We start from the raw sequence: 24928 nt of genomic DNA on the forward strand, positions 1-24928 counted from the left end.
TAATTAATCATACTATTAGAACAATATACACAATTTCAACATTGACGTGTAAAGTTACGACTGCAGATTGTACGGGCATTTTGATCAAAAGGAAAGGGCGATATTACAAATATTTTCAACAAATAAAGGGAGTTTACATTTATTACCACAAGGTTCTTGCAAATTTCTACAGAATTATTGCTTCAGAGTAGCAATTTGTTGGCAGTGCAGGCATCCATTTAAATTGCCTCAGCTCTGAGGAGAGTAGGGTCCTTGGGCTGCCAGGAGGCAAGGCAGACATTAGAATAGACAACGTGCTGACAGCAACTGGGTCACAGGAGGCCTTGATTCAAATCCTCTCAAACTCTCTCCATCTCAGATTGTGATAACATAATGTGTGAGTAACATTTCACTTCCCCTGTGAAATACTGCCCGGGGAAAAGAGAGGTGTAAATGCAGTAAAGAATTCCGGAGAGAATTCATCAGCACCTGACCGACAGTATTATACAAGTTCATTTCACCTATATTATTCTGCAGAATATTCACCTTTTAGACTATAAACTTTTATTTGACAGGAGGGTAAATGTCTGAGCGTTAGAAATGGCACCCACACATCACAGGAGGGGCAGAATGGAGATCAAACACATCAGACAATTATTACAGATAATTCATGCCCAGACTCTCGGGTGTGCTGATGATTGCACTTGATTCCCAAATTTCAGCATTTTTCTTTCGCTATATATTCTATCTAGGATAGGGTTTACAACAAATTTCACTTCCCTTGGCAGGCTACATTTCTGACTGCAGCAGCTGTTTTTTAAATATAATTCTTATTAACCTAGCTTCATCCAAATAGATCCATTGCCTAGTTTGTCAGGTTTTTGTTGTGAAGGATGTTCAAGTCGAGAATTCGAGAATTGCTGTGTCATTCAGCAAGCTGGCCCTCACACAGCCTGAGCAGAATTGTTCTCTTTCTGCACTAGTGCAGACAAATTGGCCTGAACACTTGAGGTGCCAATTTGTTACATTTAAGCGTTTTACGTGATTTGCATTACAATCTTAGTCGATTATGTAAGTATCATTGCTAAATCAGCACTTTTCTTCAAATGTCACCCTTTTAAAAATTTCATTGTAATTCCACAGATTTAAAATGACTGAACCTAGGATTTCTTGCTTAGGTAAATTTTGTTCTTATTTTCAATGTTTTCCATACTCTTTTGACATTACCTTTGATATTTCGTGTTACAGGCCATCCCCGGATTAAGAATGTCCAACCTATGGACATCCCGACATACGATCGAGCCCCATAATATTACGAAATTCAGAGGTCCAGCGTACGTACTTGCATTCATTTCTACGAACGGTAGAACTGTTTTTTTCTCTCTCCTTTTAGTAATTAATTCTTTATTATCAGTCATATTTGCTTTTAATGCATTCATTACCAATATATTAATTAATAATTTATTACAATACTGAGGACGTGTGGCTTATCATAGCGAGTGATTATTGTGTAATTTTCGATGCATGGACACCTCTAAAAACAGAACTGATTAATTACAGACTTTGGCCTGTGCTGCACGTTCATTTTTTGAGATTCCTTTTGTCCCAGTAATGTTGCTGAAAGAAATGTGGTGGTGAGACTGTGGAACGAGCTGCCAATGGAGGTAGTTGAGGCAGGTATTATAACAACATCGATAGGAAAGGTTTAGAGGCTGTTGGAACTTGTGTGGATGGGGCATCCTGGTCAGCATGGGCAAGTTGGGCCAAAGCACCTGTTTCATGCTGTATGACTTATTTAAAAGACATTTGGACGGGTATATGGATAGGAGAGGTTTAGAGGAATCTGGGTCATATGCGGGCAGGTGGAATTAGTGTAGATGAGGCATCTTGGTCGGCATGGGCAGGTTGGGCTGAAGGTCCTGTTTCCATGCTATGTGAGTCTATGACAAAGAAACACTGTTTTAGCGACAGTGATTAAAAGATAAAAACTGGTAAGGAGATTGGGGAAAATTTCCAGATCTGTTTTGTTCAATGTAAATACATTAGGGAACTAATCTGTCTCAAATCACTGGGTGGACAGTGAGTGCAACAAGACCATCAAATCCACTGAGTATCATAAAGGTTCTTAACATAGAAAAGGACAGCAAAAGAACACGCCTTTAGGCCCACAATGTATGGGCCGAACATAATGCTAAAACCATCACTTATCTACCGTATCCAAACATTTCCTGCATATCCATTTGCCTATCCAAAAACCTTTTAAATGCAACTAATTAACCACCATCCCAGCAGCACATTCGTGGTACTCACCACCATCTGTGTAAAACAAAAACTTGTCTGAGAATCTCCCTTGAACTTTGCCCCTCTCACCTTAAAACTATGTCCTTTAGTATTTTATTTTCAATCCTGGAAAACCGATTCTGACTGTCTATCCTTTCTATGCCTCTCATCCTTATTATATAATTCTATCGGGTCTCTCTGCAATCTCCAGCATTCCAGATAAAATAATTTGTCTGCCCACCCTCTCCCTGTGGCTAATATCCCCTAATCTGGGCATCATTCTGGTAAACCACCTCTGCACCCTTTCCAAAACCTCCACATCCTGGAGTGACCAGAATTGCACAAAATACTCCAAATATGGCCCAACCAAAGTCCTCTAAAGCTGCTTCATGACTTTCTGACTCTTGCATTCAATGCCCGACCGATGAAAGCAAGCATACCATATTCTTTCTTTACCATTCTCTCTACTTGTGTTGCCTCTTTCAGGGAGTTAGGGCTTGGACACGGTATCAATCTGTACATCAATGCTGTTAAGGGTAATGTCATCAGTGACTGATGTCCAAGCATCCCCAGGTCTCATTGCACCTCTCGTTTTCCTAATCTTGACACCATTCAGATAATAATCTGCCTTCCTGTTCTTGCCACCAAAGTGGATAACCTCACATTTAGGCACATTATACTGCATCTACCATGCTTCTGCTCACTCATCCAACCTATCCAAGTCACCCTACAGCCTCATAGCATCGTCCCCACAGCTCACTCTGCCACCCAGCTTTGTGTCATCCGCAAACTTGGAGATGTTACATTTAATTCCCTCGTCTAAATTGGTAATATGTATTGTAAATAACTGGGGGGGGGGGGGTCCCAGCACCAAACCTTGCGGCACCCCACAAGTCACTGCCTGCCATTCTGAAAACAATGAAAAGGATCCGTTAATTGCTCATTGCTTCCTGTCTGCCAGCCAGTTCTCTATCCATGTCAATACCTTACCCCCAATATCATATGCTCTAATGTTGCCCACTAATCTCTTGTGTGGGACCTTGTCAAAGGCTTTTGCCGAACAGATACAAATAATTTGTTTAATACCCCAGATACCATGCACAAATTACTTCCTTTATCCTTGAGCGTTCTTACCTGCTCCCTGGTTATCCTGTTGTTTCAAATATGGGTATAAAAAACTTTGGGATTTTCTTTAATTCGATTTGCCAAGCCATTTCATAGCCCCTTTTTGACACTTCTAATTACCTGCATGAGTTCTTTCCTCCTTCCTTCATATTCCTCAAAGGCTCTGCCTAACTCCATCCTCTTAACCTCATGTGTTTACTTTTACTTTTGACTAAATTTCCAACTTCTTTGGACATGCAAATTTCCTTTATTTGTCATTCTTATTTCTCCTCCTTATTGGAACATGCCTGTTCTGAATATTGATCAACTGGCCTTTAATAAATTCCCACATATCAGATGTAGGCTAGCCCAATAACAATCGCTTCCAGTATACACTCCCAAGCTCCTCCTAATAACAATTGTAGGTTGTCTTACTCCAATTTAGCGCCTTCCCGCAAGGTCCACCAAAGGCACCTGTCCAAAAATGCTCTTCAACTCAAACACCAGTCACCTGGCCAGTCTCAGTTCCCAACACAAGCTCCAGTATGTTCCCTTCTTGGGTTGACTTGTCTGCATGCTGTTTCAAAAAATCCTCTTGGATACACCTCACAAATTCTGCTCCATCTAAGCCATTGGCACTGAGGAAGTCCCAGTCAATATTGGGAAAAATCACCCAGTTAGACAACCCTGTTGTTTTGGCATCTTTGGGTAAAATGTCTACATATATGTTCCTCTATCTCCTTTTGTTATTGTGGTACAATCCCATTGGAGTGCTTGCACCTTTCATATTTCCAAGCTACATCCATACTGCCTCAGTGGACAAACCCTCCAGTATATCCTCTCTAAATGCCACTGTGACTGTCTCCCTGATCAATAGCGTAATTCCTCCACCTCTTTTGCCTCCCTCTCGATCGAATCCGAAACATTGAAACCCTGGACCATTGAGCTACCATTCATGTCCCTCCCACAACCACGTTTCCATAATGGCCACAACATCTTGGTAGGTAAAACCTGCCTATGAATATTAGAGAGCTATAGGGTTCAATTGTAGTTGTTTTCTGAACTTCACAGAGAGCCACCACTACTTGTAGCCTTCAATTTCCCATGGAGGTAGTTTAAGGGAATGTGCTTCTTTGCAGAGAATTTTCACTCTTTCTCCAGGGCATGTATGGCTCCAATTGTGCTAGCCATTGTCTCGATATCTTTCTAGAGGAAATTGAAGGTTATCAAGGCTATCAGTCAAATCCTGTTATTCTGCATCATGTCACTATTTAAATAAGCAGCCTTGACTAATGACCCAACAGGTTTTTCAAATCCTCAATGAATCTTAGGACAGTTCCCTCAGATGTTGCAAAAATAAATCATCAATATCTAGTTTCTCAGGCAATGTACTTGATTTTTCAAAAGGCTTCCATTTCAACACTCTTTCGGACACAATAGACAGTGAAGGAAGCATCTGGTGGAATAGAGGATATAAGCTTCTCCTTTGTCACTTGACAATACATACTAAACAACTAAATACTTAATAAAATATACCCCATGAGGCAACTGAGTAAAATAACATTGGCATCATGTGTAGGAAGGAACTGCAGATGCTGGTTTATACCGAAGATAGACACAAAATGCTGAGACCCAAAACGTCACCCATTCCTTCTCTCCAGAGATGCTGCTGAGCTACTCCAGCATTTTGTGTTATTGTTGGCATCACGAGTCTTGTGCTGCCCAAACGGGTCAGGATTTGGTCTAAAGTTCCCGCGTATTACCGCTGAAACGGCCGTCCATTTTAAGCCAAAGAAGCAGAGAACTGCCCTCAAATGCCAATCTAATCTATTGTGTAGGAAGGAACTGCAGATGCAGGTTTAATCCGAAGATAGACACAAAAAGCTGGAGTATATCAGCGGGTCAGGCAGCATCTCCGGTGTAAAGGAACAGGTGACATTTTGGATCACTCCAGAGTTAAAAGCTAAGTTACTGAGCTTTTTGTGTCTATCTCCAATCAATCTGTTCCTGCTTTGCAGATTGTATTCTCAACAAGGAAGGAAATCCACAATTTCCCATTCCCATCTCCATATTTGTTTGGCCTCTACATTGAAATATTATTTTAACACTGGAGAATTAAACACTTTTCAATTTTGGGTGCCTAATAATGCATCTTTCAACCAGCCTTGGTAGAGCTCCGATACCAAATCTAATAACCCTGAAAATAGATATGGAGGATTGAAAAATGCTTCTCACCCACATCCCTTCCATGTAAGGTCAAGTTGCTTTCTCACTTGACACTAATCACATAGGTCAATGGTTGGTCACTTCAACTGGGAGCCAAAATATTGAATGGTTAGCACCGATTAAAGCTAGCCTGTTTGATGTCATCCAGTAACTCTAAAGGGGGAATGCATTGTAGCTAGCACCAGTGCTGGCAGACATTTCCCAACCAAAGTTGACTGGGGAAACCCGAGAATGGAGCAATCAATGATAGAACGTTTATGGACACTGCACCAAGGAGGAGGAAAAGTGGAAGAATGTCCCACATCTGAGGAGAACCTTATGATTGGAGAAACATACCAGAAATAAACGTAGCAGATGAAAGCTAGGGGCTCAATGTCCCTAAAAATATGTAGTCTCATGAGAGGTTTGCGGACGTCATAGGTTGCCATCTGCATATCCTGCCAACTACAGAGTATGCTACATGCTCCTTGTCCTTATTACCAACCTACTACCTATCCCAATCAACAAAGCTTCGCACACTTATCAATTTTCCAGATCTCACTCATGACATCCACATCGTCTACGAGTCCCACTTGCCTGCACCTCACCCATATCACTTTTCTATCTATGTACCTGTCCAAGTGCAGTTCATGTGTCATAATTGTACCCACCTCTCTCACTTCCTCCGGTTGCTCGTTCCGTACCTATATCCCTGTCTAAAATATCTCTGTCTAAAAAAGGTGGTCCTCAGGTCCCTTTTAAATCAATAGACAATAGACAATAGACAATAGGTGCAGGAGTAGGCCATTCAGCCCTTCGAGCCAGCACCGCCATTCAATGCGATCATGGCTGATCACTCTCAATCAGTACCCCGTTCCTGCCTTCTCCCCATACCCCCTCACTCCGCTCTCCTTAAGAGCTCTATCCAGCTCTCTCTTGAAAGCATCCAACGAACTGGCCTCCACTGCCTTCTGAGGCAGAGAATTCCACACCTTCACCACTCTCTGACTGAAAAAGTTCTTCCTCATCTCCGTTCTAAATGGCCTAACCCCTTATTCTTAAACTGTGGCCCCTTGTTCTGGAGTCCCCCAACATTGGGAACATGTTTCCTGCCTCTAATGTGTCCAATCCCCTAATTATCTTATATGTTTCAATAAGATCCCCCCCTCATCCTTCTAAATTCCAGTGTATACAAGCCTAATTGCTCCAGCCTTTCAACATACGACAGTCCCGCCATTCCGGGAATTAACCTAGTGAACCTACACTGCACGCCCTCAATAGCAAGAATATCCTTCCTCAAATTTGGAGACCAAAACTGCACACAGTACTCCAGGTGCGGTCTCCTATACTCAACTCCTCTTGTTATGAAGGCCAACATTCCATTGGCTTTCTTCACTGCCTGCTGTACCTGCATGCTTCCTTTCAGTGACTGATGCACTAGGACACCCAGATCTCGTTGAACATCCCCTCTTCCTAACTTGACACCATTCAGATAATAATCTGCCTTTCTATTCTTACTTCCAAAGTGGACAACCTCACACTTATCTACATTAAACTGCATCTGCCATGTATCCGCCCACTCACACAACCTGTCCAAGTCACCCTGCAGCCTTATTGCACCTTCCTCACAATTCACACTACCCCCCAGCTTAGTATCATCTGCAAATTTGCTAATGGTACTTTTAATCCCTTCATCTAAGTCATTAATGTATATCGTAAATAGCTGGGGTTCCAGCACCGAACCTTGCGGTACCCCACTGGTCACTGCCTGCCATTCCGAAAGGAACCCAAAGGTTAGATCGCAAGGGATCCAAGGAGCCTCCTTTCACCTTAAATATTAAATATGTTTTGTCCCCTTTCCAATTTAATGACATCTTTGCAAGGGCAAAAGCATTGAATATGATGGTATCCTCAAAACATTGTTCTCCTTCTCATATTTCAGTTCTCCCTCCATTTGCACACTCATTTGATTTATAAGCTGCAAATAATAATAATAATAATAATAATAAGCATTTATTTTATATAGCGCTTTACCAGGTGCTCAAAGCGCTTTACAAAAACAGTCATAACATAAAAACAAACAGACAAACTATCCTGACGGAGAAGCGGCGAACAAACAGCGCCAGCGTCCTCTCACGTCAGGGTCCGGCAGTAGACATCAAAAAGCACAGGACACACAGATACAATTTGAACACAAACAGCCATCACAGTGATTGCTCCAGGCACACCCTCACTGTGATGGAAGGCAAAGAAAAGTCATTATCTCCTCCTCATTCTTCTCCCGTGGCGCCATGAGGCGATCGAGGCTCCCAACTTTTGAAGCCCCCACCGGGCGATGGAAAGTCCCAGGGCTGAGCCGAGCAGGCTGATGAAGGTCCTGAGCCCCCACCGGGCGATGGAAAGTCCCAGGGCCGAGCCGTGCAGGCCGATGAAAGTCCTGAGCCCCCACCGGGCGATGGAAAATGCCGCGGCCAGGCCACGCAGGGCGATGAAGGGCATGCGGGCGGGTCGATCGTACCTCGCGCTCCGGGGCGGTCGAAGCTGCTACGGCTGGAGCTCCCGAAAGCCGGTCGCCAGCCAGGGACCTGCGAACTCCCGATGTTGCGGTCTGCAGGGCCCACGGCCGAAGCCTCCGAGATGGTAAGTCCGGGCCCTGCGACCGGAGTCTTCAAGGTCGATCCCAGCTGGAGGCCGCCGACTCCACGGTGTTAGGCCGTAGCGCGAACGGAGACACGACACGGTAAAGGTCGCATCTCCGTTGAGGAGGAGATTAGAAAAAAGGTTTCCCCCACCCCCCCCCCCACCACCCCCCACATAAACAGAGTTAAAAATAGAACAAAACGTACATTAAACGATGACAATAGACAAAAAAAGAAAAAAAAGACAGAGAGACTGCCGGTGAGCCGCAGCTGCAGTCTCGTTTGCTCTCTCCCTATACAGAAATCATGATGCAGCTTTATTGAAGTCAAGATGCAGCTTTTATGACTTTGGTTAGGTCACATTTGAAGTATTATGTGCAGTTCTGGTCACTATTGGTGTGGAGGCTTTGGATAACATGCAGAGGAGGTTAACCAGGATGTTGCCTAGATTAGGGTGTATTAGCTAAAGGGAGAGGTTGGACAGACTTGAATTGTTTTCTCAGGAACACCAGAGATTGTTGGGTTACCTGATAGAAATATATAAAATATATAAAATTGTGAGAGGCATAGATAGGGTAGACATTCAGAATCATTTTCCCAGGATGGGAAAAATTAAATACTAGAGGGCATGGCTTTAAGGTGGCAGGGGCAACGTTTAAGGGAGATGTGCAGGGCGAGTTTTTTTACACAGAGGTGAGAGCCTGGACGCGCTGCTGGGGTGGTGGTTAAACCAGGTGCGATAGAGGCATTTAAAATACTTTTGGATCTGCATATTGAAATGCAGGGAATGGAAGGATATGGGTTATGTGCAAGTAGACAAGTGAAGATCTTGGTTGGCACGGACTTTGTGGGCCGAAGGGCCTGTTCTTATGCTGTACTATTTCATGTTCTATGACAATCAGAAGACAGTCATGATAAAAGCAAAAACTAGCCTCGCAGCCACCAGCCCCAGGACTGATCTATTGTGACTTAAGAGGAGCAGGATCTATACAAGTAAGGTACTGAGCACCAGTCACCTGCAGCCGAGACAGAGGGAAAAAGAAGCATAGATGCTGGCCTCCTTGAGAGTGAGGTTGCTCAGCCATTTAAAGGTGCATGGAACATAGCACAGGAACAGGCTCCTTGGCCCACAACATCTGTGCAGAATATGATGCTGACCAACCCTTATCTGCTTGCATATAATCCATATCCCCTACAGGGCACACTGGCGCAGCATTAGAATTGCTGCTGTACAGTGCCAGAGACCCGGGTTCGTTCCTGACTATGGGCACTGTATGCATGGAGTATGTACATTCTCCCCGTGACCGTGTGCGTTTTCTCCAGGTGCTCCGGTTTCCTCCCACACTCCAAAGACGTAGAGGTTTGTAGGTTAATTGGCTTTGGTAAAAATTGTAAATTGTCCCAAGTGTGTAGGAAAGTATTAATGTATGGGGATTGCTGATTGGCGCGGACTCGGTGCGCCAAAGGGTCTGTTTACACACGGTATCTCTAAACTAAAACTAAATGACATTCCCTGCATGTCCAAGTCCCTATCTAACTGTCATGTAAATGCCACTTTCATATCTGCCTCCGTTATCACCCTGGGCTGCGATTCCAGCCACTCATCCCCCTACGTTTAAAGCCAGCCCCTCACATCTCTTTTAAACTTACCCCTCTTATCTTAAAGCTATGCCCACTAGTCTTTGACATTTCCACCTTGGGGGAAAAAACTATCTTCCCTATCTATGCCTCTCATAATTTTATAAACTCCAATCAGGCCGTCCTTCAACCTCTAATGCTCCAGAGAAAACAAGTCTGTCCAACCTCTCCTTGTAGCAATCCAGGCAGCATTCTGGTCAACCTCCTCTGCACTCTTTCCAAAGCCATCATGGCTCAATGGGTCAGCGAGCCATCATCCTTAATGTATTGCAGCGATCAGAACTGCATGTACCTGTAATCCTCCAACTGCGGCATAACCAAAGCTCTATAACACTGCATCATGACTTCCTGATTGTTTATACTCAATGCCCCAACCAATGAAGACGAGCATACCACATGCCTCCTTTACCACATCAGATGATATTAATGGTGATGGCAAGAGAAGAATGAAATACTGAATACAATAGAAAGGCAAACGATGTAGTGGTTGCACTGGATGTTGTGCTGAGATTGGTGCTTCCTTCCCAGTATGTTTGAAGTGAAGGCACGATACACACAACCACTTTGGTGACTTCAGCATAATGAAGCTTCTGATAATAAATTGCAGCACAATGGGTCAGCTACCCATCACCTGAGTTTTGTTATGGAGATCAGATTGTTCCCATGGGACTTCTGACTGTTGCCTCAATGCCTGTGGATTGCAGCGTGCAATGGGCTTGCAGAGTATCATTGTAGTCCAGCTGTCTGTTAGAGTCATAGAGTGATAGTGTGGAAACAGGCCCTTCGGCACAACTCGCCCACACCCACCGACAATGTCCCAGCAACACTAGTCCTACCTGCCTGCGCTTGGTCCATATCCCTCCAAACCTGTCCTATCCATGTACCTGTCTAACTGTTTCTTAAATGATGGGATAGTCCCAGCCTCAGCTACCTCCTCTGGCAGCTTGTTCCTTATACCCACCACCCTTTGTGTGAAAAAGTTACCCCTCGGATTTCTTTTAAATCTTTTCCCCTTCACCTTGAACCGATGTCCTCTGGTCCTCGATTCCCCTAGTCTGGGGAAAAGACTGTGCATCTACCCAATCTATTCCTCTCATGATTTTGTATACCTCTATAAGATCTCCCCTCATTCTCCTGCACACCATGGAATAGAGGCCCAGCCGACTCAACCTCTCCCTATAGCTCACACCCTCTAGTCCTGGCAACATCCTTGTAAATCTTTTCTGAACCCTTTCAAGCTTGACAATATATTTCCTATAACATGGTGTGCAGAACTGAACACAATATTCTAAATGCGGTCTCATTAACGTCTTATACAACTGCAACATGACCTCCCAACTTCTATACTCAAAATGCTGACTGGTAAAGGCAAAAATGCCAAAAGCCTTTTTGACCACCTTATCTACCTGCGACTCGACCTTCAAGGAACCATGCACCTGTACTCCTAGATCCCTCTGCTCTACAACACTACCCAGAGGTCTACCATTTACTGTAAAGGTCCTGCCCTTGTTCGACATCACAAGATGCAACACCTCACACTTTTTTGTATTAAATTCCATCAATCATTCCTCCACCCACCTGGCCTATCGATCCAGATCTGGCTGCAATCTTTCACAATCACCTTCACTATCTGCAACTTTTGTACCATCAGCAAACTTACTAATCTTGCCCTGTATGTTCCCATCCAAATCATTGATGTAGATGACAAACAGTAATGGGCTCAACACCGAACCTTGAGGCACACCACTAGTCACAGGCCTCCAGTTGGAGAAGCAACCTTCCACCATCACCCTCTGCTTCCTTCCATGGAGCAATTTGCTATCCATTTAGCTATCTCTCCTTGGATCCCATGCGATCTAACCTTCCAGAGCAGCCAACCATGCGGAACCTTTGTCGAATGCCTTACTGAAGTCCATGTACACAACATCTACAGCTCTGCCTTCATCAACCTTTTTGGTCACGTCTTCAAAAAAATAAATCAGATATGTGAGACACGACCTCCCACGTACAAACCCATGCTGACTATCCCTAATCAGCCCTTGCCCATCCAAATGCCTGTATATCCTATCCCTCAGAATACTCTCCAGTAACTTACAAACTACAGATGCCAGCATTTTCCCTGCAGCCCTTCTTGAAAAGAGCACAACATTTGCCACCCTCCAGTCTTCCGGCACCTCTCCTGTATTTAAGGACGACTCGTAAATTTCAACCAGGGCTTCTGCAATTTCCTCTCTAGTTTCCCGCAAATGTCCTCAGATATATCTGATCAGGCCCTGGAGATTTGTCTACCTTCCATTACGATAGTACCTTCAGCACTTCTTCGACGGTAACCCTGACTGCTCTCAAGACACTTCCAGTGACTGCTCCAATTTCCTCTGTCCTACTGTCTTTCTCCTCGGTAAATACAGAGGAGAAATACTCATTTAGGACCCTGCCCATCTCCTGTAGCTCCACATGGAGGTGACTGCTTTGATTCCTGAGAGGTCCCACTCTCTCTCTAGTTACCCTTTTTCCCCTTATGTATTTGTGCTGGTTAAGAATTGATGGGATGCCTGCCACCCAAGTGGAGGGTGGTTCTGTGGGACATCAGCCTGCTGTCCTCTCTCTTAAAGGCAGCATTTGGCATCCTTCCACTCTGTCAATGCCTTTGCTATACACTTGGTATCATTTTTCTAGGATAGGGCCACGCTGGACAGAGAACAGCTGTAACTGCACCTTAACAGCAATGCATCAAAGCTGAAGTACATCGACATGGCCTGAAGAACCTGTCGTTAGCCGGATCAGTTGAAGTGAATATCATAGATGCAATTAAGGCAGGGGTTCCCAACCTTTTACGTCCTGTTTACCCCTTTGCAACTTTTCGGAAGTAAATTTACCCCCATCCTGTTTTGTTCAGTAATTTGAGTTTACACTTCTACCATAATAAAGCAACCGACAAAGGGGAAATTTTAAAATACTGTTTTCAACATTATTATTTTAAGTTCAAATAATAATAATAATAATAATAATAGCACATAACAATGTTATTTCACTTATTTATGAACAACTAATGATGAACAGATACCGGTATACCTGAACCAACAGTCAGTCAATATGTACAAATCCAGAATCAACAAATTTACCCCCTGGGTAGGTGAAATTCACCCCTGAGGGTAAAGTTACACAAGGTTGGGAACCCTTAATTCAAGGGATGCTAGAAAAGTATAAAGGAGCATGAAATGAATGATTACATTCTCAGAGTTAGATACGCATTGATGGAAAGATTCTCAATTGAAGCAAATGGACTGGTACATATGGCTTTGTGAGCTGATCCCCGCTGAGTTACTCCAGCATTTTGTGTCCATCTTCCTTGTTTTTAATCGTCTAAGTTGTATAAGAAATTTCAAGAATATCATTGCACCCGAGTAGTATACAAGATTATAGCTGCTGAGATGGGATAAATAGTCAAGATCTTTTTTCCACGTTAGGAATATCAAAAACAAGAGGGAGTAGGATTAAGATAAGAGGAAAGAGCTTTAAAGGAGTATGTTTTTAAAAATAAAGATAGACACTTAAGTAAGCCTGACATGGAAGGATGTGGTCCTAAGGTGGGCAAATGGGATTAGTGTCAAGGGTTATGGGGAGAAGACAGGAGAATGGGGTTAGATAGATCAGCCATGATTAAATGGCAGAGTAGACTTGATGGGCCGAATGGCCTAATTCTGCTCCTATCACTTATGACCTTATGACCTTAGTGTAGATGCAAAGCGGACATGAGTCTGAAGAAGGGACTCGACCCGAAACATCACCCATTCCTTCTCTCCAGAGATGCTGCCTGTCGCTGAGTTACTCCAGCATTTTGTGTCTGCAAAGAGGACATGGTGGGCTGAAGGGCCTGTGCTGTGTCGAATGATTCTATGACACTGAGTCTAATATCAGGAACCTTTTACAGCTTCCTCAAAATTAGCTGTAAACAAAAATGTTTTCCTTTTTTTCAATTCTTTTATCTCTTTTTGATGGTTTCAGTTTTGATTTCCACAAGATGTAGACATAAAGAATTGCAGATGCTGGAATCTTACATAGAGCACAAAGTGCTGAAGTAACTCAGCGGGTCAGGCAGCATCTCTGGAGGGTATGGACAGGCTCCATTGCAAGTCGGGACCCTGCTTTAGATTCCTCATAATGTACTTACTCATAAAATTGCACTCTATTTCCTTTCAATGCAATTTTACTTAAATTCCTGAAATGATTTGTAGAGTTCCACCTTTTCAACATTATGTATTTTAATAACTGTAATCAATATTGTTCTCAAACATTGTTCTTCATTGCCGTTTCCTCCGGTTCCTTCACTTTTTGTCTCTGCACATTCGGTTCTGGTCTTTCATTTTTGTACTGTTTGTTTTTCAGTCTAATGCTTTAAAGTATTCCATTCTGCATTTTAATTTAAACTTGTTCTTTCCAGCTTGTCTTCCACACTGCCCTGCACAATCCTTTCTCTATGCTGCCTCGAGACTATGAGCCAGTTTATTCACTTCAATCAGAATTTAACTCTCTGAGCCTGTTCCTTTGGTATTGTTGATTTTTAAGTCTTTGCACTTTTTTTTTCAAGAAAACAGCCAGAAAACTTTGTCAATGGCTGTGTGCATGGAGAGAACAATCTGTACCAGACCTCGGAACATGGTAAAATGTTACTAAAGTATTGTATCAACTTTATGCCACTCTGCTGAGAGAGGCAGCAGCTGGAGTCATAAGGAGTACAGTTAGCAATCCATTGGGGATCGATCATAGGCTTATAGTCATAGAGCTCTACAGCATGGAAACAGACCCTTCAGCCCAATTTGTGCACGCCAACCAAGTTGGCATACTGGGCTAGTCCCATTTGCCTGCATGTGACTCATTACCCTCCAAACCCTTCCGATCCATGGACCTATCCATATTTCTTTTGAAAGTTGTAATAGTATCTATCCATTTCATTAGCTTCCTCTAGCAGCTCCTCTTTCAGATATGGACTACAGTGTAAAAGTAGACCCTGGGGTCTCTAGTAAATCTATCCCCTTCCAACTTAAGCCTATGCCCTCTAATTTTAGAATCCACGACCCTGGGAAAAAGACTGATAGTTCATTTTGTCCATGCCCCTCATGATTTTGTATGCTTCAAAAAGATCACCCCTCAGCCTCCTAAGCCCCAAAGAAAAAAAGCCCCAGTCCCTCTGCAAATACCCTCATGAATCTCTTCTGCATTCTTTCCAACTTAATGACATATTTCCGATGGCTGTGCGACCAGAACCACACACTACTTGAAGTGTGGACACACCCATAACTTGAACACCTACAGCATGATATTCCAACTTTAGTACTCAATACCCTTCCCAATGAAGGCCAGCGTGCCAAATGCATTCTGCCTGTCCATCTGACTCGCCATTTTCAGGGAACCATGCACCTGTACTCCCAGTATTCGCTATGTTCTGCAACACTCTTCAGGGCTCTACTATCTACTGTGTAGGTCCAGCCCTGTTTGAAGTTATGAAGTAATACAATACCGCCTATCAAGCTTAATGGAATATGCAGAATAAGAATGACTCAGGGAGATTTTAGCAAGGAAACATTTAATGCCAGTCAAAGGCCATTTCTTTTTCCACTTAGTCAACCGAGTTGCTAAATTTCTCAACATAAAAAATTACATACTTCTTGAAACACAGAAACTCTTTAGCCTTTGTACAGTCCCCTGTAGATTTCCTCCCATTTCATAGATGACATAAGGGTAGGGTAGATAGTCAGAACCTTTGTCCCAGAGAGGGTTTCCAATAGTGGGAGAGTCTAGGATCAGAGGTCGCAGCCTCAGAATAAAAGGACGTTCCTTTAGGTAGGAGATGAGGAGGAATTTCTTTATTCAGAGGGCGGTGAATCTGAGGAATTCATTGCTATAGAAGGATTTGGAGGCTGTCAATGGATATTTTTAAGGCAGAAATAGATAAATGCTTGATTAGTACAGGTGTCAGGGGTTTTGGGGAGAAGGCAGGAGAATGGGGAGAGAAGGAAAAGATATATCACCCATGATTGAATGGCAGAGTAGACTTGATGGGCCAAATGGCTTAATTCTGCTTCCATCACATGAAGACTTATGAAACCTCAAATACTATAGGGCATTGCTTTAAGATGAGACTATAAGATATAGGAGCAGAATCGGACCATTTGGCCCGTCATTCAATCATGGCTGATCTATTTTTCTCTCTGAACCCCATTCTCCTACCTTCTCCCCATAACCTTTGACACCCTGAGAGGGCCACGGTTTAAAGTAAATGTGCAAGGCAAGTTTTTTTACTTGGTGGATGTATGGAACACACTACCAGTGGTGGTGGTGGGCAGGTATGATAATGGATTTTATGAGGCTTTTAGATAAGCAAATGGATATTCAGGGAATGGAGGTATATGGATCATGTGCAGACAGATGAGATTAGTTTAATTTGACATCACGTTCAGTATAGAAATTGTGGTCCAAACGGCTGTTCCTGTGCTGGACTGTTCTATATTCTATGTTAATCTCACATCTCCATTAAATCAACAGCAGAAGAATCATTGTGACTGTAAAATCTTCACCCCTCCCTCCTTCCCTCCATCCCTCCCTCCCCCACTCCCTCCCCCCCTCCCTCCACCCTTCCATCCCTCTCCCCCTCCCCCCTCCTTCCACCCTCCCTCCCCCCCTCCCGGTTACAATGGAAAACCTACGAGGACGGGCCCAACGGGGAAAGAGGGGTACTGGGAAAAGGGGAGGTCCCCCTCCCTCCCCCCTTCCCTCCCCCCTTCCCCCCTCCCCATCCCCCCTCCCTCCCCCCTCCCTCCCCCTCCCCCCCCCACCACCCTCCCTCCCCTCTCCCTCCCCCCTCCCCCCCTTCCCCCCTCCCCTCCCCCCTCCCCTCCCTCCCCCTCCCCTCCTCCCTCCACACCTCCCTCCTCCCTCCCTCCCCCTTCCCTCCCTCCCCTCCTCCCGGTTACAATGGAAACCCTACGAGGACGGGCCCAACGGGGAAAGAGGGGTACTGGGAAAAGGGGAGGTCCCCCTCCCTCCCCCCTTCCCCTCCCCCCTTCCCCCCTCCCCTCCCCCCCTCCCCCCTCCCTCCCCTCTCCCTCCCCCCTTCCCCCTCCCCTCCCCCCCTCCCCCCTCCCTCCCCTCTCCCTCCCCCCCTTCCCCCCTCCCCCCCTCAAAAACTCACAAAAGTTTTTAAAGGTTTTAAAACACAATTTTTTCAGAGAATCATAATTGCCTTGGAAGGGAAATATTACGATCTTTGCCAGCATGGCATAACATAATATCTACTATCCACTCCAAATCAAGGATATACTGCCCTACCTTTGGCATCATCACTCACCTCAGAACTCAAAGAAGTGGACTCAAGCACGCAAATTAGAGAAGATTGGGAAAAAGAATTACTGATAAAAATTTCTAAAGAAACATGGGAGAGGTATTTGATATACATACATAATGTTCGATTAACTCTAGACATAATTTAATCCAATTTAAAATATTACACAGACTATATTACTCAAAAGTTAGGTTGAATAAATTTTATTCAAATATCTCACCCATTTGTGATAAATGTCTTTCACAAAATGCCAATCTTACACACGCTTTCGTTTCGTGCATAAAACTTCAAAGTTTTTGGGGTGATATATTTGATGTATTTACTAGTTTATTTAAGACAAAAATGGAACCTAGCATGGAAATGATTATCTTTGGAGATGTAAATAAATTAAATATATCCCAAATCTCATTTTTGAATTATGGTTTAATAATAGCGAAAAAACTCATACTTAAATTGTGGAAAAAGTCTACTCCACCAACATTTAAAATGTGGATTGGTAATATGTTGGAAACAGCACATTTGGAAGAAATGAGACTCCTCCTAATAGAAAAAAAAGACCAATTCTTATCGAGTTGGTCTCCATTTATTGACCTTGTGGAATCATGCGGTGTAATATCAACATAAAATTAAAAATTCTGGGTTTGACTGAAAATTGATTAAGAATATTAAAAAACATCGATTGGTTGCGTGGGAGAATCTCCTTTTTGCTTTACTTTCGCACATTTCTTTTTTTTTTTTTTTTTTTTTCACTCTATACTCACTAATTTATTCTTTACTCTTCACTACTTCTTTCTTTCTCATTTCTTTTTAAAAAGGAAGTTGTACAAATAATGTTTTAATAATTCTTGGCACCTGTAAAAAGGAACCATTAAAATGTAATGTGCTTACTTCCAAAGAAAAAAAAAATTTTTTAAAAATTACAATTTACTGGAAAAAAAAAAAAAAAGAAAAGCACGCAAATTAGGAGCAGAATAGCCGACATCAAACATCTTCCCCTCTTTTCCGACTGTTCCATGTCAACAACAAATTGTAGGTTCAGATAACGCACACATTGTTTTAGTCACCCTGAACATCTAAAAACTCCACTAATCCTACTTTTTGCAGGTTGTGAAGTGTGAAAACACACACCTCCAGATTCAGGGACAGTTGTTATCAGGCAACTGAATCATCCTACCACAACCACAGAGCAGTGCTTAACTACTATCTACCTCTTTAGTGACCCTCAGACTATCCTTGATCGGGTTTTGCTGGTTTTACCTTGCACTAAACGTTATTCCCTTATCATGTATCTATCCACTGTAAATGGCTCGATTGTAATTATGTATTGTCTCTGCTGACTGGATAGCACGCAACAAAAGCTTTTCACTGTACCTCGGTACACGTGACAATAAACTAAACTGAACTCTTTTCCCAGACTAGTCTGGTGCTAATTAGGGCAGTCAGCTTCTTGAGCAAGTTTTTGTGGCCAAAGAAGAGAATATTTGGTATTGCTGTAATGCTTTTGAAGGTAAGGTAGATTTTGTCATTGTAATAATTGTGCAATGTGGCTTTTAAAAAACACCATTACACATGGATATTGTAGGTAATATTCCCATTGGAAGGGTAGAGTAGAGCAAGGGAGATATTCTAGTTATCAGAATTGAAGTTAGAGGAAATGTTAGATGGACCTTTGGATGAAAATTGATCCAGAAAAATGTTTGTTATGATTAAGTGTCCGTATAGTGCGTGACTGACTATAATTTTCCAATATTCTCCGGCTGTAGACACAGTGTTGGAGGACAAAAATGTGGCTGTCGTGTCACTGTTGTTGGCATAAGGGAGAAGGGGATAGCAAACCGTAACTAAAGGCTACGACTTATGGGCAGATTGTTCCAAACATTCTTACAAACGTTATAAATCAGGATGAAGAGAGACACAGGTTTATTGGTATTGGTATTGATTGTCACAAATACCATGATACATTGAAAAACTTTGTCTTGCATGCTAACGAGACAAATCGTACCACACATTAGTAAATCAGATCGTGCAAAAGAGAAAATAACCAGAGTGCAGAATATCACAGCTACAGAAAAAGTGCAGATAAAAATGTGAAAGGGCGACAACAAGCCAGATTGGAAGATTGGAAATTCATCCCTAGCATATGATTGATGCATTTAAGAGTCTGATTACAGCAGGGAAAAAGCTGTTCTTGAATCTGCTGGTAGGTGCTTTCAAGCTTTTGCATCTTCTGCCTGATGGGAGGAGGGGTAATGACCAGGGTGTGAGGGGTCTTTAGTATCAAGGGTGGTCTGATTCCATTTGTAAAGGGAAGTCTTGGCTGACAAACTTAGCTGAACAATTTGAACTGACGACAAGGAGTGCTGATAAATGTAGAGCACCTGATGAGGTACATATGAATTCTAGCAAGGCATTAGACAAAGTTGTACATGATTAAACAGTGGAACTATGTCACTGCATTCAAAGGAACTTGGCAAATTGGATTAAAAATGAGCTCAGTGGTAGGATGGGAATTTTAGTGACGGGAGGACCATATGTACATTTTTGTGCATTTTATGATACCTTAAAAGTGGGGCCCGCTTTAAGAAGCTTACTAATCGTACCAAAATCGATTGTGAGAAATAAATCTCTGTAAAAGGAAAGTATTAGCAGAGCGCGTTAGGTAGGCACCAAAGTGGAAATAGAATTCAAATAAGAGAAGTGTGAGGTAATATGGATTTGGGATGTGGATATGAATTAATATGGATTTGCTATGGAATGCAAAATAAAAAATATGATACGAAGAAGGACATAGGGATGAAGAAAACTGGGAGTGCTTGTCCACAAATCTCAGAAGGTAACTGCACATAGAAAAGGTGATTAGGTAGAATTACAGATTCTGGCCTTGATTGAAGAAGATTGATAACACAAGAGCAGGAAACATGGCAGGACAGTATAAAACGTTAGTTGGGCCACAACTAGGATAATATGTACAACTTTAGTTGACATGTTTCAGAAAGGATATGATAGCAGACGAAAAGATACAATGGAATTTCAATGATTAGATGGCACTTAGATGGACATCAATGCCCAAGATGTCCGTTGGGCAAGTGGGCTGAGGAATGGTTCATGGAGTTTAATGCATATAAGTGCAAGCTGTTGCACTTTAGAGAATCAAACCAGGGCAGGACCTTCACATTGAATGGCAAGTCTCTGGGGAGTGTTGCAGAGCAGAGGAATTTAGCAGTGCAGGTAAATAGCTCAAAAGTGGCATCACAGGTAGAGGGGTGGGCAAGAGAGCTTTTTGGCACATTGGCCTTCATCTGTCAGGTAATTGAGCATAAAAGTTGGGATGTTATGTTGCAGTTGTATAAGACATTATGTAGCACAGACACTTGAGTCCTGACAACATCCTTGTAAATCTTCACTATACCCTATCCAACTTGACAACATCTTTCCTATACTTTCCTATCCCAGTGCCCAGAGCTGAACACAATGTTCTAAATGCGGCCTCACCAATATCTTATATAACTGCAACATTACCTCCCAACTTCTATACTGAAAACTGATGAAGGCCAATGTGCCAAATGTATTTTTGACCACCCTATCTACCTGTGACGCTACCTTCAAGAAACTATGCACCTGCACACCTAGATCCTCTGCTGTCCAACATTCCCCAAAGCCATACCATTCACTGTGTAAGTCTTGCCCATGTTAGACTTTTCAAAATGCAACACCTCACATTTCTCTATTAAATTCCATCAAACATTCCTCAGCCCACCTACCCAACCAATCAAGATTGACATTTTTAACAACCATCTTCACTATCTGCAATACCTCCACTTTTGTATCATCTGCAAACATGCAAACCTTGCCATTATGTTCTCATCCAAATCATTGATATAGATGACAAACAATAATAGGCCCAGCACCGAACTCTGAGGCACACAATTAGTCACAGGCCTCCAGTCCGAAAAGCAACCTTCCACATCACCCTCTGCTTCTTTCCATGAAGCCAATTTTCTATTCTTGTATATCCTATCCCTCAAAATACTCTCTAGTAGCTTTCCAACTACAGATGTTAAGCTCATTGGTCTATAGTTTCCATCCTTTTCCCTGCAGCCTTTCTTGAATAGAGGATCAACATTTGTCACCGTCCAGTCATCCGGCACCTCTCCTGTATTTAACGACGACATATTTTCAGCCAGGGCTCCCACAATGTCCTCTCTAGTTTTGCACCGTGTCCTTGGATATATCTGATCTGGCCCGGGAGATTTGTCTACTTTCATACATAGAAACATAGAAAATAGGTGCAGGAGGCCATTTGGCCCTTCGAGCCAGCCATTCATTGTGACCATGGCCGATCATCCATAATCAGTAACCTGTGCGTGCCTTCTACCCATATCCCTTGATTCCACCAGCCCCTAGAGCTCGATCTAACTCTCTTTTAAATTCATCCAGTGAATTGGCCTCTACTGCCTTCTAATTTCCACAAATTCACAACTCTCTGGTTGAAAAAGATTTTTTTCTTCTCAGTTTTAAATGGCTTCCCCTTTATTCTTAGACTATGGCCCCTGGTTCTGGACGCCCAAAATAGGGAACATTTTTCCTGCATCTAGCTTGTCCAGTCCTTTTATAATTTTATACGTTTCTCTAAGATCCCCTCTCATCCTAAATTCCAGTGAATACATGCCCAATTCCAATCTTTCTTCATATGACAGTCCCACCATTCTATAAGATCCCCTCTCATCCTTCTAAATTCCAGTGAATACAAGCCCAGTCTTTCCAATCTTTCCTCATATGACAGTCCCGCCATCCCGGGTATTAACCTCATGAAGCTACGCTGCACTGCCTCAAGAGAAAGGATGTCCTTCCTCAAACTAGGAGACCAAAACAGCACATAATACTCCAGATGTGGTCTCACCACGGCCCTGTACAACTGCAGAAGGACCTCTTTACTCCTACACTCAAATAATCTTGTTATGAAGGCCAACATGCCATTAGCTTTCTTCACTGCCTGCTGTAACTGCATGTTTACTTTCAGTGACTGGTGTACAAGGACTCCCAGGTCTCGTTGCATTTCCCCTTTACCCAATCTGACACCTTTGAGATAATAATCTGCCTCCTTGCTTTACCGCTAAAGTGGATAACCTCGCATTTATCTACATTATATAGCATCTGCCATGCATCTGCCCACTCACTCAACCTGCCAAGTCACCCTGCAACCTCCTAGCATCCTCTTCACAGTTCACACTGCCACCCAGCTTTGTGTCATCTGCAAATTTGCGTGTTACTTTTAATTCCATCATCTAAATCATTAATATATATTGTAAATACTTGTTGCCACAGCACCGAGCCTTGCGGCACTCCACTGACAACCGCCTGCCATTCTGACATGGACCGGTTTATTCCTACTCTTTGCTTCCTGTCAGTCAACCAATTCTCTATCCATGTCAATACCCTACCCCCAATACCATGTGCTCTAATTTTGCTCACTAATCTCCTGTGTGGGACCTTATCAAAGGCTTTCAGAAAGTCCAGATTAACTACATTCACAGACTCTCCTTCATCCATTTTACTTGTCACATCCTCAAAAGTTCCAGAAGATTAGTCAAGCAGGATTTCCCCTTCATAAATCCATGCTGACATGGACCAATCCGTTTACTGCTATCCAAATGCGCCGTTATTACTTTTAAAATAATTGACCCCAGCATCTTCCCCACCACCGATGTCAGGCTAACTGATCTATAATTCCCCGTTTTCTCTCTCGCTCCTTTCTTGAAAAGTGGGATAACATTAGCTACACTCCAATCCACAGGAACTGGTCCTGCATCTATAGAACATTGGAAAATGATCACCAATGAGTCCACGATTTCCAGAGCCATCTCCTTGAGTACCCTGGGATGCAGACCTTCAGGCTCTGGGGATTTATCAGCCTTGAGTCCCATCAGTCTACCCAATACTATTTTCGCCTAATGCAAATTTCTTTCAGTTCCTCTGTCTACCTAGACCCTCTGTCCTCTTGTACATCTGGGAGATTGTTTGTGCCTTCCTTAGTGAAGACAGAACCAAAGTACCTGTTCAATTCTTCTGCCATTTCCTTGTTCCCCATAATAATTCCACCTGTTTCTGCCTTCAAGAGGGCCACATTTGTCTTTACTAACCTTTTTCTCTTAACATACCTAAAGAAGCTTTCAAAATCCTTCTTTATATTCTTGACCAGCTCACCCTCACACTTCATCTTTTTACTCCGTATTGCCCTTTTTGTTACCTTACTGTTGTCCTTGGAAAGTTTTCCAATCCTCTGGTTTCCTCCTACTCTTTGCAATGTTATACACCTTTTCTTTTAGTTTTAGAGGAAAAACGTTTTCACTCAGAGAGTTGTAAATCTGTGGAATTCTCTGCCTCAGAAGGCAGTGGCGGCCAATTCTCTGGATGCTTTCAAGAGAGAGTTAGATAGAGCTCTTAATGATAGCGGACTCAGGGGGTATGGGGAGAGGTCAAGAACGGGGTACTGATTGTGAATGATCAGCCATGATCACATTGAATGGCGGTGCTGGCTCGAAGGGCCGAATAGACTACTCCTGCACCTATTGTCTATTGTCTGTTGTCTATTGTTTTATTCCATCCCTAACTTCCCTTGTCAGCCATGGTTGCCTCTTACTCCCCTTAAAGACTTTCTTCCTCTTTGGAATGAACTGATCCTGCATCTTCTGGATTATGCCCAGAAATTCCTGCCATTGCTGTTCCACCGTCATTCCTGCTGGGACCTTGGCCAGCTCCTCTCTCATGCCTACATAGTCCCCTTTGTTCAACTGCAACACTGACACTTCTGATTTAACCTTCTCCCTCTCAAATTGCAGATTAAAACATCATATTATTGTCACTACCTCTTAGCGGTTCCTTTACCTCGAGTTCCCTTATTAAATCTGGTTCATTAGACAACACTAAATCCAGAATTGCCTTCTCTCTGGTAGGCTTCAGTAAAAGCTGCTCTAAGAATCCACCTCGGATGCACTCTACAAACTCCCTTTCTTGGGGTTCAGAACGAACCTGATTTTCCCATCAGGACCTTCTGCACCTCTTCGATCGGAATACTGCTCTAAAGACACCGCCACGTTCCTCAATCCTCCTTTCCTTCTCCTCGGTAAAAACAAGAGATATCCTGTCTCTTTTGTGCCCTCCTGATTTCATATAAGATCATCTAAGATCATGAGGGGAATAGATAGGGTAGATGCAGAGTCATTTACCCAGAGTAGGGGAATCAAGAACCAGAGGCCATAGCTTTAACGTGAAAGGAGAAAGATTTAATAGGAACCTGTGGGGCAACGTTTTCAGAGGACCGCGGGTATATGGATCGAGCTGCCAGAGCAGGTATTTTGGGGCAGATAACTATAATAACATTTAAAGGACATTGGTACAGGTACATGGATGAGAATGATTCAGAGGGATATGAGCCAAAAGTGGGCAAGTGGGACTAGCATAGATGGGCCATCTTGATAAGCACGGACATGTTGAGCCAAAGGACTTGTTTCCATGCTGTATAAATATGAGAGTTTATGTTTCATTCCAACTAGAAAAGTTTAAAAAAAGTTATTTCAGTGATTAAGCTGCCAGTCCTTCCTATCTTTAAGCCAAATGTCATAAAAACTAAAATAAAATACCATCTTTCAGCAACCTCAAAACATCATCTCCGTGCATTGTACTCTTTGTATTTGATTACGGTGTATACTGTTATGGACAATCAGCCTCTTCGTCTATTTTCTAA

The 24928-nt window shown here is 42.9% G+C and overlaps 1 protein-coding gene across 1 annotated transcript in view; it reads left to right on the forward strand.

The window, feature by feature from the left end:
- Positions 1 to 913: 913 nt before the first annotated feature.
- The window catches only part of st8sia3 (ST8 alpha-N-acetyl-neuraminide alpha-2,8-sialyltransferase 3), an 81798-nt gene continuing 57783 nt past the window's right edge, over positions 914 to 24928 (forward strand). Inside the window, exons 1-2 of the mRNA XM_078424407.1 lie at positions 914 to 1050; positions 1228 to 1313. The gene's annotated coding sequence lies outside the window, so the exon portion shown is untranslated. The remainder of the gene's footprint in view (positions 1051 to 1227; positions 1314 to 24928) is intronic.

The sequence above is a fragment of the Rhinoraja longicauda genome, chromosome 1, assembly GCF_053455715.1.
Source record: "Rhinoraja longicauda isolate Sanriku21f chromosome 1, sRhiLon1.1, whole genome shotgun sequence".
NCBI classification, from domain to species: Eukaryota; Metazoa; Chordata; class Chondrichthyes; order Rajiformes; family Arhynchobatidae; genus Rhinoraja; species Rhinoraja longicauda.